The 15,253-nt window shown below is 41.0% G+C and overlaps 1 protein-coding gene across 6 annotated transcripts in view; it reads left to right on the top strand.

Annotated features, from left to right (window-relative positions):
* Positions 1 to 7,430: 7,430 nt before the first annotated feature.
* Positions 7,431 to 15,253, top strand: part of DENND2B (DENN domain containing 2B) — a 157,703-nt gene continuing 149,880 nt past the window's right edge. For 2 of the 6 annotated variants that reach the window (XM_045825314.1, XM_045825311.1), the window contains exon 1: positions 7,680 to 7,826. The gene's annotated coding sequence lies outside the window, so the exon portion shown is untranslated. Of the gene's footprint in view, positions 7,450 to 7,678; positions 7,827 to 7,893; positions 8,004 to 15,253 lie in introns of those variants that run through there. The other 4 variants (XM_045825313.1, XM_045825310.1, XM_045825315.1 and 1 more) reach the window with 4 other exon arrangements.

Raw genomic sequence — 15,253 nt, 5'->3', positions numbered from 1 at the left:
TGACCGGGAAGTGACATCTGTCACTTCTGCTCACAGCCTGTTGTCTAGAACAGTCACCTGGTCCTGCCTAACTGCAGGGTGACTGGGACATAGAAACTTCTGGGGACTGAGAAGGATATTAGCAAGCACTAGTAGTATCTACCACAGACTTGTAATCTACCTTTTCCAAAAAAAATTTGAGGTGAAATTCATATAGCACAAAAATCATTTAAAAATGTACAATTCAGTGCCATTAATTACATTCAAAATGTTGCACAATTATCACTCCAGTGTAGTTCCAATACATTTTCATTGCTCCCAAACGAAATCCCATACCCATTTCTTCCTCATCCTGGCCTCTGGCCATTACTAATCTTTCTTTCTGTATAGATATACCTATTTTGGATAGTTCATATAAGTGGAATCATACAACATTTGGCTTTGTCTGGCTTCTTTCACTTATACAGTATTTTCAGTGCTCACCCACACTGTAGCATGTGTCAGTGCTTTATTCCTTTTTGTGACCAGATAATATTCCATTATGTAAATACACTACATTTCATCTGTTGATGGACACTGGGTTTTTTCTGCATTTTGGTTATTGTGAGTAGTGCTGCTATGAACATTGGTGTACAGTGTCTGAATACCTGTTTCCAACCTTTGGGGTGTGTACCTAGGAGTAGAATTGCTGGGTAATATGCTAATTCTGTGTTTTACTTTTTGAGGAACTGCCAAACTATTTTCCACCTAATCTACCTTTTTAGCTTCTGTTACTGTAGTCAAATGAGGACCAGTCATTGATCTTAAAGCTAGAATTTCACTTTTATAGCTCAGGGAGTTCCTTTGGTTTTGAATTATCTCCCCTTCTTTTCTATTTATAGAAATAGAAATTCTAACAGTCATTTAAGTTCATTTCCAACTCTCTTGCCTTCAATTCTCAGTAAGAGTCTTTACTACTATTGCAAATTCCTATATTTCCTCCTCCTTATCTCTCTTTTTAAAATATTTATTTATTTTTAGAGAAGAGGGAAGGGAGGGAGAAAGCAAGGGAAAGAAATGGCAATGTGTGGTTGCCTCTTATGAGCCCCTAACCAAGGACCTGGCCCGCGTAACCTAGACTGGGTATCGAACCAGTGACCATTTGGTTTGCAAGCTGGTGCTCAGTCCACTGAGCCACACCAGCCACAACATCCTCTTTAACTCTTTATACCACTTATTTTATTCTGACTTGTTGTTCATGTATACCTTCCTCACTAGATTTTAAATTTGCTTATAGCACTTCTCTTTTATTTCCAACAATGTCAAAAGCAGTTCTTTTGCCAATATTTAATTACCCCCTGAAAGTAATATAATATGTTAACTCTAATTGAAAAGTAAACACTTATTAAAAATACATATTTGTTTAGTGAATACAGAAATTAATTAATAGCTACAGATATATAATCATCTTTTTCTTATTTGCTATAGGTTCATTTGTTGTTTTTGCAGTCAGTCTAGAAAATGACTGGAAGATACTACATTCTCATAATTTTTATTTCAGGGATACCTGGGTAAAATTCAGTGAACTTAGTCATAAGGGATAAATCATTCTTTAATCTAGAGATATTCGATTAGATGTAAGACTGATACCATTGGAACAATGATTGGTAACTAGTTTCAAATCAGTAAATTATTAGACTTTAGTTTCTTCCAGTCAAAAATTATCTTCAAGCTCATGAGACAAGAAAAAAGAACCATCAGTTAAATGGACAAATGAGAAGACCTTCCAGCTTAGTGAGCTTTTCTGAGCCTTCTCTTATCTCCTATCTATTTAAAGAGCACCTAGCGCCTCATTTTCTCCCAAGTCCAGCCCACCCAGCATCAGCAGTCAAACTATCCTAATACTTTCTTTAAATAAATAATAAATAGCCTGGTATTTGGAATAAAATCCCAAACAACATTACAGAGCAATAAAATAAATGGACCTAGGTCAGAATGAACCCTTTTCTAAGCTGGTTATAGAAAAAGCAGCTTGATTTTATGTGTCTTATTTTCCATGTGCTTTGGAAAGGGACAGTAAAAGGCACTCCATGGTATTCAGGCAAGGAAATAGATTCTACAGTACTATGAAAAGGTGGATAAGGGAAGCAATTCAGTTCAGTTATCCTTTAAAACCAACATTTAAGCCCTGGCTGGCGTAGCTCAGTGGATTGAGCGCGGGCTGGGAACCAAAGTGTCCCAGGTTCAATTCCCAGCCAGGGTACATGCCTGGGTTGCAGGCCATAACCCCCAGCAACCGCACATTGATGTTCCTCTGTCTCTCTCTCTCTATCTCCCTCCCTTCCCTCTCTAAAAATAAATAAATAAAATCTTAAAAAAACCCCAAAAAACAAAAAGACCCCAACATTTATAATTTTGTTAAAATCCCAATTATAATACTTAATAATCACTGAAGTCCAAATGAGATTTACCATCTTGACAAAATTAATGTGTATTTTAAAGGATATGGTTCGTAAGATATTTGTTAATAACTCTGTAACTTTAACTTATGTTATATCTATCAGGAATGTTAAGTTAATTTTGCTCCCTAAATTCTCTGTAGGTATAAATAAAATCTTTTTATCTCAATAGAAAATTTTCAGGTTGGGAGAGAGAAACATCTGCTGTCTTGGCATATGTATAGGTATAAGCCAGAAATTTCCTACAGGTTTTCATGGTCAGTCAGTCCAAATAGTAACAGAAAGACCTTCACTGGAGGGATTGTTTGAGAAAACACATAAAAAATTGGATAGTTATTTACAAACAGATGTGGTATTTCATAACCACCTGTGCATGTTAACCAACATTGCTTACTGAAGCTATTTTTTAGTCTGGAATCAGGCATACATAGTAATACTCATAAGCAAACAAGGTAGCAGTTCTGCTAATCCTACCAAAGAACTGGGGATAGAGTGTGAACCTTTAGCCTCATCCTGGAATGGGGATGCTTACTTTTTTTGACATCATGAACCCCTTTGAGAATTTGTGACAGGCTATAGACCTTTCCTCCCTGAAATGCATTATATGCACATAAATAATTTTGCATTCCATTTGAACATCTCTGGAAGAGTATGCAAGAAACCACAGTGACTGTCTGTGAGAGCGGAACTGGAGGGCAGGAGTGGGAAGGAAGACTTCCTTTTCTTTGTTATTCTTTTATACTGTTTTTGAACTTTTTAACCAGAAATAGATGTCATTTATATTTATATTTATATTTATACTTATATTTATTTATGTTCTTTAAGTCACAATGTCAAAAAATTTTGCACATACATTGTGGGTTTTGTGCTTCTTATCCCCTATAGTTCTTTAAATTAAGTAACTTAATAGGATATAAGGTACTAGACTATAGGAATAACAGAATAATATAACAGTTAGGCAGTTATTATGGATACTTTACTTGATTACAATAGAAATTTAGTCAATAGTTTCAGTGGCCTATTAGTGCTGTTATGTTTGTGTAACAAAACATTGCCAATTCCTCAATAATCTATTTTATATCTTATTAGATTTTTTTAAACATTCACTTTAAGGATTTTTTTCCTTTTGGAGGTAGGCTGTAAACATAGTTGTGCCCAGGTAAGCTGTGCATTGTGAAGGAAAGAACTACGTTATATTTCAATTCATTATCTGCTTGATTCCTTTTGGGACGCCTGTGTGAGTGGGTGGTGATTGTGGGGATTTCCTCCAAGGGAAAATTGGCATATGTAGAACTGACAGAGTAAAGATAATAGAATTTATTTAGTGTGTTGTTTCTCAGCCTTGGAGATTCTAATTCAGTGGGTCTGGGACTGGGGCCACAATCTGTATTTCAGAAAGCCACTAGAAGATTCTGAACTAGGGATTTTGATTTAGGAACTAGTGAAGTAGTACACACCATGCTCTCCTGGCTGCAAACACGAGTAACAGGGACTCACACTACTCAGTCGCATCTGTGTGAATGTGAGCCCCGTTTGCCTTTTGAGGGCCTTGGAAAAGAGGGAAGGTCAAAGTCAAAAGGAGGGACAAAGTCATCCCTTTGTACTCCTGATAGCTATTTCAGGAGTAAGGGGATGACCCTGTCACGGTATGCTAGGCTCCTGGAGATTACAGATCAGAGATGGCATATGTCAAAGTCTTAAAGCTTATGGAAACACTTCAAGGGTGAATATGGGGTGCTTTAGAAATGAGGCTCTACTGAGATCTAGGGGGAATGGAAAGCAGGGTTGGATTAAATAGTACTTGTTGAAGTTATGGACTAGTGATTAATAATTATTTTTAAGAACATTTTAGGATGATTTCAGTCTTTAGCATTTATGTTTAGCTGTTTAAATAAAACACACTGTTTTATTAAAATAAAAAAAAAACCCTGATATGTGGAAAAGCGTGACCTATAAAACTTAAAGGTTATCTCGGTCAACCACCTTTCCCTGTCTGTTGCCCACCTTCAAGAAGCTTGCTATTTGGATCATGAGGCCTAAATAAGCCCCTTTTATGACGACATAAAATATTATAGGCATAGTACTTAGGAGGAAATAACTGCTTCATGAGTGCTAGACCTGAGAACCTGAAAGACTGAACCCCTTGTCCCTTAAAGGAAAAAAAACGTGCAAAGGAAAATCCATGAACCAGAAAACTCAAACTACCATTCACTACGCTTAAGTGCAGTATTTAAAATAGCAAAAGGAAGTAAAGCCCATCTCTGATGTCAAGATCTATTTTGGTATATTAAAAAAATAGTTCAATTCTAAGTCCCTCACAGTTAAAATATTAAATAGGCCCTCATCTATAAAATGCGGTGCTAGGCATCTGTATGGAATATAACCATGTAATCAGAGTATATTGTACTTTACATGAAGAGAACCGAAGCTACTGCTTCTAACGATTAGGAGACTTTCATTACACTGACAGAAGACAGTACAGAGGAAATGGCTTGGGGGTGGGGGAGACGTATGAGAGGATGAAAGGAACAGTATTCATACCATCCAAATTAGAGCCAGGATGTTTATGCTCAAATCTTGTCTTGGCTCTGTGTTGAGGGGACTGAATAATGGGGACATGGGAAAGTGTATCTCTGAGATCCCTATATTCAGCACTAAATATATCAAATTCCTCCTATAAGGGCTTCTTATTTGCAGCAATCTCTACACGTCTCTGTACACATCTCTGAATATATATTATGATTGAAGTCCAAAGCCAATTAATGCTAATTACCCCTTCCTCTTTTTTGTTGCTAATGTCCTTCCTAAACCGGTTTGTTCATCCTGTTGCTTACAAGTCACATGCTCCCACTGGGTTTTAACCTTATAGGGAGTGTTTTTATTTATTTCTCATGTACTGAGACAGCATATATTTTGGTGCACCTATTTCATGCTGGGCACACAGAATGTAATTATTAGCAAGAGAGACCTGGTCCCTGTCCTCATAGGGCAGGGGTGTCAAACTCATTTTCACCAAGGGCCATATCAGCCTCACGGTTGCCTTCAAAGAGCTAAAATAATTTTAGGACTGTATGAATGTAACTACTCCTTAACTGTTAAGGAGTTGAAATTACATTCAAAACGGATGTAGTCCCCGGTGAAAATGAGTTTGACACCCCTGTCATAGAACTTCCATCTCCCTTAGTAATTTATACATAGCTGGCTTTATTTGTCAAGTGATGTGGAAATTAAGTTAATGCAAATTGCTAAATTAGCACCATTTAAAATGCTGTTGAAGACATTTCAGATGTCAGTGTCTCTAATAAATCTTTGACTAGTATTAAGATTAATACAGATATCAGTGGAGTTTGGACTCAAGACTAGCAAACTTAAGGGGTGTTAATTTTCTGATAAAGCAGACCTAATTAAAGTTTTTCATAGGAATTAAAAAAGTTCTGTGTACAATTGGCAATGGAATTGGCAAACAAAAAGAACTATTTGTATCTTATTATTACCCACATATTACAGCTGCCAGAGATGAAAACAATTACTGTCCTCGGTCTAAACAGAGAAAATCTTGATGTGTTCTGTCATTTTAATAGTTTTGGAAATGGGAAACTTAAGAACCTCCCTGCAGAGTTTAGGGAGCTGCAGGTGGAATTGCCGGGAGCATTGTTAAATTCTGTGGTTTGTATCCCCTAAAGAGTCTTGTACATGAGTTCTCTTGTTGCATGTGGAGGGTAGAACATGCCTGAAATTGATGTTGGAGAAGATTGGAGAAGATTAAGTTCTTGCAAATATGGCCTCGGTCTCCTGAAGGATTTAAGCACTTCAATGAACTAGAGTAGAAACTCACTGCTGGATTTTGGAATACGAAGTAAAACTTGCTCTAATTGGCTGAGTTTCAAGTTGTCTCCTGTGTTTCCCAGTGTGCCTCAACAACAGCTGGAATCGTGGGTTCTGCTAATGTAGACCAGCCAAGTCACTTTACCAAGAGTTGATTTATTTGTCACGCACGGACCACTGTGTCACCCTGTATGTAAGGTCTTCTTCTACAAAGGCCAAACATCCTTCGGCATCAGTATCACTGAGATAGAGTTAATGCTAGTAATTCCTGTTACTATCCTTTTTTGGCAAAAGAATAATAGACTATCAGTTTGGTTCTTGCCACTCTTTCTGTTTGATCATAAACAAGTTAAATTATTTCCAGGATGTATCTTAAACTCCCCATTATTTTTGATGCTTGCCCTGCAGCTGAGGAAATACCTCATTAGGATATGTGACAGTTGAATTGGCTTGGGCTTTTAAACATGTCTTGGCCTTAGAGCCAGTTTATGTTCATTCATATTCATTTGTTCCTTCAAAATGTAGCTAGGTTTGTGAAAGTCAATTTTGTTCATTTCAATATCAGGTTCTATTTATAGTGACTTATGGGAGGAGAAATTGGGTTACATGGCTTCCTAATATCCCACTAAGTATGTATGGGTTTAGATTTTAAGTGATTTGTATCATTCTTTTCCAAGTGGATTGTTACACTTGGTTAAAAATTTCAGAATCCCACTAATAAATCACAGATTCTCACTGCTATGAGGTATTCTTTTGCTTATTATTTAATGTCACCCTTTTCTAGTTTTTGGTTCTGCACGCTAATGGAGTATTTAAAACAAATTCTCTGATGTCCTTGGAACTTTCCGTCCACACCAGACTCCTTTGCCACCCCAGAGCTCTCAGAGTTCCCGTGCTGCTGCTGCGGTACCAAATGGAGCTCCTTTCAGTGTCTTTTTGGGTTTTGCAGGGCTCCCCGAGGCCGAGGGCTGGGAGAACGGGAAGATCTCGTCGGTTTGTTTGAAGGCAGGCAGGCTTCCGGGCAGCTTTTCCCAGACGCTCCCAGCTCCGTCTTTTCTTGCATACCAGCAGAGCCGCTTTTTTTCTCCAGTGATTGAAACCATCTGGACTGCAGGGGGTCACGTGTGTATGAGAAAATGACATAAAGTTTTAGACCCCCTTGTGCTTTGCTCCAGGCCCAGACAATTCTTGCATGGATGGTGCCGAGGTGAGGACTGTTCTGTTTGAGGGCCAGCTACCCATCCGGCCCACCCCCCATTTCCCATTTTCCTCCTCTCTGCGACCCCCACCCTCGGCCCCGCCCCTCGTGCTCTCTGCGCGGCTTTCTCTTTGCTTGGGAGCACACCCCTCCGCCAGGGCGGGCAGCCCACCCTCTGTCTGGGGTGGAGGCACACCTCCTCCCCGCCCCTTCACTCAAGTCTGCGCTCCCGCCCGGGTCTCTCTCTCCAGCCGGCCGGTGCGGACGCCTGCCGGCAGCCCGCCTGCCCTTTAGGCGCAGCTCCTCCTCTGGGCTTCGCAGCTCCTCTCCGCGCCAGTCAAGCCCCCAACAGTGAGAGCCCCCAGCCTGGCTGGGGAGCGGTGGAGGTCAGTGCTTCGCCACTGCCCCGGCTTTCCCCACCCGCCTGCTTGCCCCTCTGCCTTTGCTCCTGGCTGGGTGGTGGACAGGAGGGGTGCCGGTTCCGGCTGTGCCCTGCCTGCTGCTGCAGCCCAGCCGGTTTCCCGCTATTCACCACTCCTTTCCCTTGGCGGAGGTCCAGCTCCGTGAGTATTTGCATCCTGGCACCCAGACTCTGGGGGACCTCTGTAGGCACGGAGGAGCAGGGCGGCTCGGGAGCTCCTCTGGCTGGAGGGGACTGCCCTCCCTGTCAGGCAGCTCTGCTTCCCGCGGGCTGCGGTTGGGGGTGGGGAACATCAGACGAGGGTCTGGGGAAGTGCAGAGCTGGGGTATGCGAAGAGATGGCTACAGTCTGGGCGGCCCTGGAAGTGGGCTCTACCAGCCGCCTCGTCCCCTGGACATGCCCAAGCCGTGGTGGTGGCTTGTCTGCAGGCTCCTAAAAGCAAACACACGCACACACGGAACTCAAACAAAGGAAAATTAACTTTGTACTCTAAACAAATTGAACTGTGTTTATTGGGAATGATTACCTTTCCTTTTTTTTGTCTTTCTTCTTAAGTGTACTATTAAAGATATATTTTTTTAAGTTACCCAAGACTAAAGGAATACACTTTAAGAGTTTATGCTGCCTTATCCAAGAATTTAGTAATTTAGTAGAGTTCAAGAGACTGAGCATTTTCAAGTGTTTCTAAAGTGAAATTATTGCATTTCCTGGAATCTTTATATAAATGTGGTTTATATTACTTGAATACGAATAAAACAACTTCTTCACTAAGTGAGACAATTTGCCTTCTTGCTGCCTTAGTCCAGCTTTTGCTCGTATCACCTGTGCAGGTGTTGCTGCTATTTGGACAGTAAGTAGGGTCTTGGGAAGGGTGAGGAGATCATTATCCCATCTCCGGGGCTGTTCTGAGCTAGGGTATCTTTTATATGCACACACTTCAGCTGGCTATCTTAGGATAGGGCCCTGAGGTTAAAACCCAAGTGACTGCATTATTTTCCCCCCTCCAAGTAATATTCTCAGGAGGTGAATCTCTTCGTTGATGGGATTTTTCAGAAGTAGGGATTTCTAAAGGATCAGAAATAGTCTAGGTTCCAGAAGGCTAATCAGAGGTAGAGACCCATTTGAGCGTAGTCTGTCTTCCACACTGAGAAGGACAGCGCAAAGCAAGAGCTGAAGGAGAGCCTGTTGAATACATGAAGTAAAGGCTTTCTTCACCCTAGTGAGGCAACTCTGAGGCAACTGTCTTCAAAGTATTTTTTATTGAACACTTAGATTGTGATAGGCTTGATAATTAGTGAAAAATTTGCTCTTGGGTTTGTGGAATCATTGGGGGAACAAGGACATATCAAAGAAGAGTAACAGTTTCGGATTATAGAAACTCAGAAGAGAAAACTCTTAGGAGCCAGGGTGGCTTCGCAGAAGAGAAGGGACTTCCTTTGGGCCTTGAAGTGCAGTTCTGTAACTGGTGGAGAGTTGCTGGGGAGAGTTTTCAAGAGAGGAGAGACTAGACCACTGGGATTGGAGCAAGGGAGAAAGTAACATTCATTGAGCCCCTACTCTGTGCCACATGCTACACTCTCTTTCATATTCCAGTGTTGTGAAGTAGGCATTGTTATTCTTGTTTTAAAAAGGGGGAATTCTTGATTTAAAGGAGATCACAAAGGTATGGTAACCTGTTCAGGATCACACAAGTAGTGAGTGGTAGAGCTGGAATTCCAGCTCCCCATTGTCTGGCTCTAAAGCCCGTGCTTCCTCAGCTGCTTTCCACAGCAGGCAGTGGGAGGTTCAGTTGAAGCAGACTGTGGTCAGCTTGAATTCTGGCTCAGGAGCTGGAACTTTATCCAACATGCATTATCTAGCTTTTAAGGATTTTGGAGAGAAGGAGTGATGGGCAAAGCAGTGTTTTTAGAAGATTAGTGTGACATCTGTGTTCAGGAGTGTGACACACTCATCACAGGGAAGATGTAGTTCTTAAGGGGGTTTTAAGAAAAAGTGATGTAGCCAAAATATCTAGATGTTTAAATTCCTGCCCCATTTATGCTTCAGTAGCTTGGTTTGTGGGGTAAGAACTAGTCACCCTAACCATAGGACTCCTGGAGATCAGAGAAGAGCTGCTATGACCAGGCGGACATTGACGGGGAATGTGCGTGTGGAGCCACACAACTGGTGGTTTGTCCTTATGTTCCCCACATGTTTTGCAATGCTTCGGTGAAAGTCATGTTCTTTCACGGCTGCCCTGGGACCCGTGGGACGTAGATCGATGTTATAATTTGTCTAAGAGCCTTTACTGAGTGGCAAAGTTGAGCTCCAAATTGGGGTCTCTACCCTAAACATTTAAGTTGAGGTGCTCTTTTCTCCCCAACATTCCCTCGTTTCTTAGAAATTATAAATTAAAAAAGCAAACTTGGTACTGGCAAGGTAAAAATAATTGAGATTACCTTTCTTAGTTATTAAGATAAAATGCACATTTATTTAATTTTTTTTTTTTGTTATGGAGAAGCAATAGGATGATGCCTTTGGAGAGTTACCGGGTGGGAATTTGGGTTATGAAAGCCAGGATTTGGAGATGTGCAAAGCTCTTCCTGCCCTTCCACATTTCTTACCAGTTAATTGTGTTGTTATATATATACAGCCAGAGAGCTTACAGGACCACTGAATACCCAAGTTTATAGCCGAGCCCTCTGATTCTCTGCAGATAATGAGCCTCAGGAAGGACAGTAGTGGGTGGAGCCACCCTAGTAGAATTGTCTCCCACTTGATGTACAATCTAGATTTCTTGCCTTTTCTTGTACAACCTTTAGGCCTTTTCCTCTGAACTTGTGAGAGCTCTGAAGACTTGGTTCTTAGGCCAAGAAATGCCAGGTAGTAGAAAGTTGCACAAAAAAGGGACAGGCAGAAAAATCAAGTTCACCAACTAGAGAAGTTTTATTTTAACTAATGCAAGAGTCAACAATGCTTTTTTGTAAAATAAAAAAAAAATGTAAAACCAAAATATGACCCCAGTTTTTCATATCCAATTTTACCTTTATGAACCTCTAGCTGAAGAGCTTGCCCTATTGAATGGTGCTTTGATATGTGAAATTCTCACCAGCACCTCTAAATGTGTCAGGATGACCCAGTTGGGGCTTTGGACCTCTGAGGAACATGACCTCTCAGGGTAGGGGGCCTTATGAGTCCAAAGATAGGGGTTAAAGTTCCAGCTTTGCTATTTCTTTAGAAGTTTCTGGAGTTTGATGTCGGAGGACCCTTTTAACTCAGTTTTTCTAGTTCTTCTAGATCGAGGGTAATCCTCTAGGATGGTATGGGGTTTATGCCCTAATTAGTGCCCTGATTAGTCCCCTGGTTCCCCCAAAATTGATACCACATTTTGTATGTGGTATCACCTAAAAGCCATTTTGTTTTATCTGTAGCCTCTAGTTATAGATCAGAAAGGAAAGCCATCTAGGGTTTCCTCCGGGGAATGACACAGCTCATAGTTGGCCCATTGGTGATCTTTGGTTATGAGTTCCTGTGAGAATGCTCTTGAGGTTAGTTTGGAGAGTTGGAGATCTCAAAAAGAGACTTTCGCAATTCTCTTACTTATTTATTTACTTTTTAGAGAGGGGGAAGGGAGAGAGAGAGAGAGGGAGAGAAACATCAGTGTGTTACATGGAGGATACGTGGACTTGGGACCTGGCCTGCAACCCAGGTTGCTGACTGGGAATTGAACCAATGACCTTTTGGTTTGCAGGCAAGCACTCAGTCCACTGAACCACACAAGCCAGGGCAACAGTTCTCTTATTTAAATGTCAGAGATGTTTGCTTGCATTTTTGGCTCCTTCCTAACTCACATAGTTGTAAATGTTTTTATATTTGGTAAGCATTTGTCATTTTAATAATTTATTAAGGAGTGCTTTTGATTTTCTAAGATAGCAAAAAGATAGCTTTGAAAATAGAATTGCAATATGCTTTTGATAGTCAATGTAATCTCCTAGTGTAGTAGAACAATTTGACTATTTTACCAAATATCCTTAAACCTCTCTCAAGAGATTTCACAGCCTGCCCGAGAAACATTTCCTGAGCTTTCCAGACTGTTGATCATAGATTATCTCCTTGTAGTTAGCCTAAGTTTTCTTTTGGTATTTCTTACTTTTACGCTTTTCCCCTCCCTCTTCAATGCACAGATGTTTGCGGAGTGAACAAACTGCTTTTCCCGGACCACAGTGGCTGCGCCATAAACACAGATTGTCCCTTTCTGTGCCCATGCTTTCCTTCCCTGCCTCTGGCTGGACAGACCTTTCTCTGTTTTTCTTTGTAAGTCTTACTTTTTAGACTTACGATGATACTTGTTCCTTTGTGTTTTAAGCAGAAAGTCAATATTAGATATGCTGGCAATTAGAACTCTTAGATCTAAAGGTGCCATTTGGAAATAAAATGTGCACACTCCACCCCCCATCCCCACCCCAATCAGGATGAGTAATTGTGGAACGAGTGTAAACTTGAGATGTTTTTTTTTTCCAAAAAAAATATCATTGAGAGAATTTTGCTTAGTCCTTTAAGGGTATAAAAAGAATCCAGCCTTTGCTGGATTGCTCTAATAGTAACAGACTAGCCCAATTAAGGTCTTTCTAGAAGTATGGGAATCATTTGTTTAAACTGAACTTTAGGATCCCCACGCAAATATAATAGAAGTAGTCTGCTTAACCCTTTGTTAACAGCATAAGAAATAAAACCTTTTTATTTATTTTTTAAAGCTTTTATTTATTTATTTTTAGAGAGGGGAAGGGAGAGAGAAAGAGAGGGAGAGAAACATCAATGTATGGTTGCCTCTCATGTGTCCCCTACTGGGGACCTGGCCTACAACCCAGGCATGTGCCCTGACTGGGAATCAAACTGGTGACCCTTTGGTTTGTGGGCTGGCATTCAGTCCACTGAGCCACACCAGCCAGTGCAGAAATAAAACCTTTTTAAATGGGCCTCGTGATAAAGGGCCATGGTGGTCAGGATACATGTATGCTGGTTGGACATATCCTGGTTGTCGGTATTCTGGAAACTACTTTGAGGGGACAAGTGTCACTATTAGTGGCTTTTTGTCTTTGAGGTGAAGTGGGGATAATTTAGCTAAGACAAGTTTGCATCTAGATGTTTGTGGGTATTTTCCCCCTTCTCCCTATTCTTTCTCTGCCCCGAGGCTAACTGAGTGGGGTAGAAGATGCCTGCGATCGAGAAGGCTGTGTCCTGGGAGGTTCTGTCAGACTGTAGTCTCCGAGGAAGCACTCTGTGTTACCATTGTTTACACACTGTTCCTCCTTTCCTTTCTTTCATTTGCAACATTTATTGAATATCTGCTGTGGAAAAAGCAGTGGGCTAGTTCTTTTAAGCATCTATTTGCTCTCTTACTACTTTTTTCAGTAAACATACTTAATATTAGGTGTTTGAAGAATTAATAAGTAATGTTAAAAAATTAGACGGAAAATTATTTTTGGATATGGGTGTTGCATACCACCTGTTTCATCTGCTGATGTTGGGAAGTGGCTGTTTATACATCACTCTCAGTTTTGCTCTAGGTGCTGCGATGACCACTAATAAGAAGGCTCAGCATGAGGAGATCTATTTTCTAGTAAGTGAACAGGGCCCAGTCAGTTATTTTTCCTATGAGTTGTATTAGATTACACTTACTGTTGCTAGCACCTCCACTTAACATAATGCCCCTTGGATTAGAAATGTGCCCTGTGGTCAGTAGTAAGGACTGCCTGGAGAAGTTTTTCCTCAAAGTCTGGTCTTGTCACATGAGCCAGGGGTGGATGGATTGTTGGTGCTTAGACCCAAAGGGCTTCTACACAAGCCATGGTGACCCTAACACCAGTACCGCGTCCAAGGGAAATGCGCATTCTCTTGAAAACTGTGTACCAGTGTGGGCCCAGGGGGGTAAGGCATTTTGCTTCTTGGTGCACACTAGAATCTGTGCACAGAGACTTACAGATGAAGAAAACCCAACTTCAAATGAATATTGCATGCTATGGGGTTTTTGGGAGAGCATGGAAAAATGGGATTTAAGGTCAAAGTGTTTATTTGAATCCTTAATGTCCAATTAATCAGAGATACCAGTTGTGAGGGTTCTGTTTTACTATTTTCTCCCACACTTGTATTTTGACAGGTCACTGACTTGAATTAGAATAGTATTTGGGATTAGAGTGTTTGTACAGAAGGTGATGGTGGAGTCATGGGAGATGAACAGAGACCACTTTATATCTTATTTCAGATGGGCCATTTAAAAAACCTCTGTAAGTAGATCAGTGGTCAGAATTAGTAAGAAATAACTTTGCTGAAAGGTATTGGTAAAATAACATCTAGCAGCCTTTGTCTATTCCAGGACTAGATTTGAGCAATAAAACCAGTTTGGGAGCAGTGTCTTGTGCCCAGTTCTGCCCACATTCAAGTCGCCTACATACTTCCCATGTATTTGTCACTGTTTCTGGTCCCTGGAGGGCTGGGGTAGATCTCAGGATATGAGGCTCAGACTTGGTGGGAACCACATCAAGAGCTGGTCCTGGTAGGTCAGCATCACTTTCTGTGATTTATCATCACCAGGATTGGGGGTGTGGGAGATGGGTGGGTGGGGTAGGGAAGAAACAAGTAGAAGGGCATATAGTTCTGTGGAAATTGAGTAAAGGAATGAAAAAGAACTCTTTTTTTCCCCCTCACTGACTTGGACCTTTGTTCTGTTGGAAACTCTTATCTTTCAAGGTTATATTATAAATACTTGCAGTGGCTAACTGAAGGCACTGAGACTTCTGTACCCTGGTGGGAAGGGCCTTCCTAGATGATCCTCTGGATATGCATTTAGGTTGTGCCCACTTTGTTTCCCTCATTTCCTCCTAAATTTTGATGCTTTTTTTTAAAAAAGGAATATTCTGGCTTCAGTATTTAGATTCTTTTAGGGCTTTGGGGACTGAGGGTGGGGACTGAGCGTGTGACATGTTGCCAGATATGAGAGACTTTTGCACTCAGACAAGTCTCCAGGAAAGAAGAGACAGAAGAGCTCACACACGAAGCATAAGGACTGGGAAGTTAGAAGGAGACATGGCTTGTGGTGTAACTGCTCTGGCCAGTGTGACTGTCCCTGCCATGGTGGGCCTGATAGTTGCATGATGGGGAGGTATGGAGGATATCTTACAATCCATGTTATTCCATAAGGAAGAGGGCTATTTTTTTCCCAAGGGAAATCATGGTGCATTACATTGGGTTTTAGAAAAAAATTACATGATGTCCACAGTGTGTGTTCATGAACACCCAAGTTATGTGTTTAACTCTATGCCAAGCATGGTGGTAGATATACAAGTATGTGAAAAAAAAAACACCCCTGAATTTAGAACATATAATTGTTGCCTAAAGAACTATATAAAGTATTAT

Source organism: Phyllostomus hastatus, unplaced genomic scaffold (genome assembly GCF_019186645.2).
Source record: "Phyllostomus hastatus isolate PE091 unplaced genomic scaffold, TTU_PhHast_1.1 phas_scaffold_585, whole genome shotgun sequence".
Taxonomy (NCBI): domain Eukaryota; kingdom Metazoa; phylum Chordata; class Mammalia; order Chiroptera; family Phyllostomidae; genus Phyllostomus; species Phyllostomus hastatus.
Note: the sequence above shows the minus strand (reverse complement) of the source record. Positions and strands in the feature narration are given on the sequence as shown.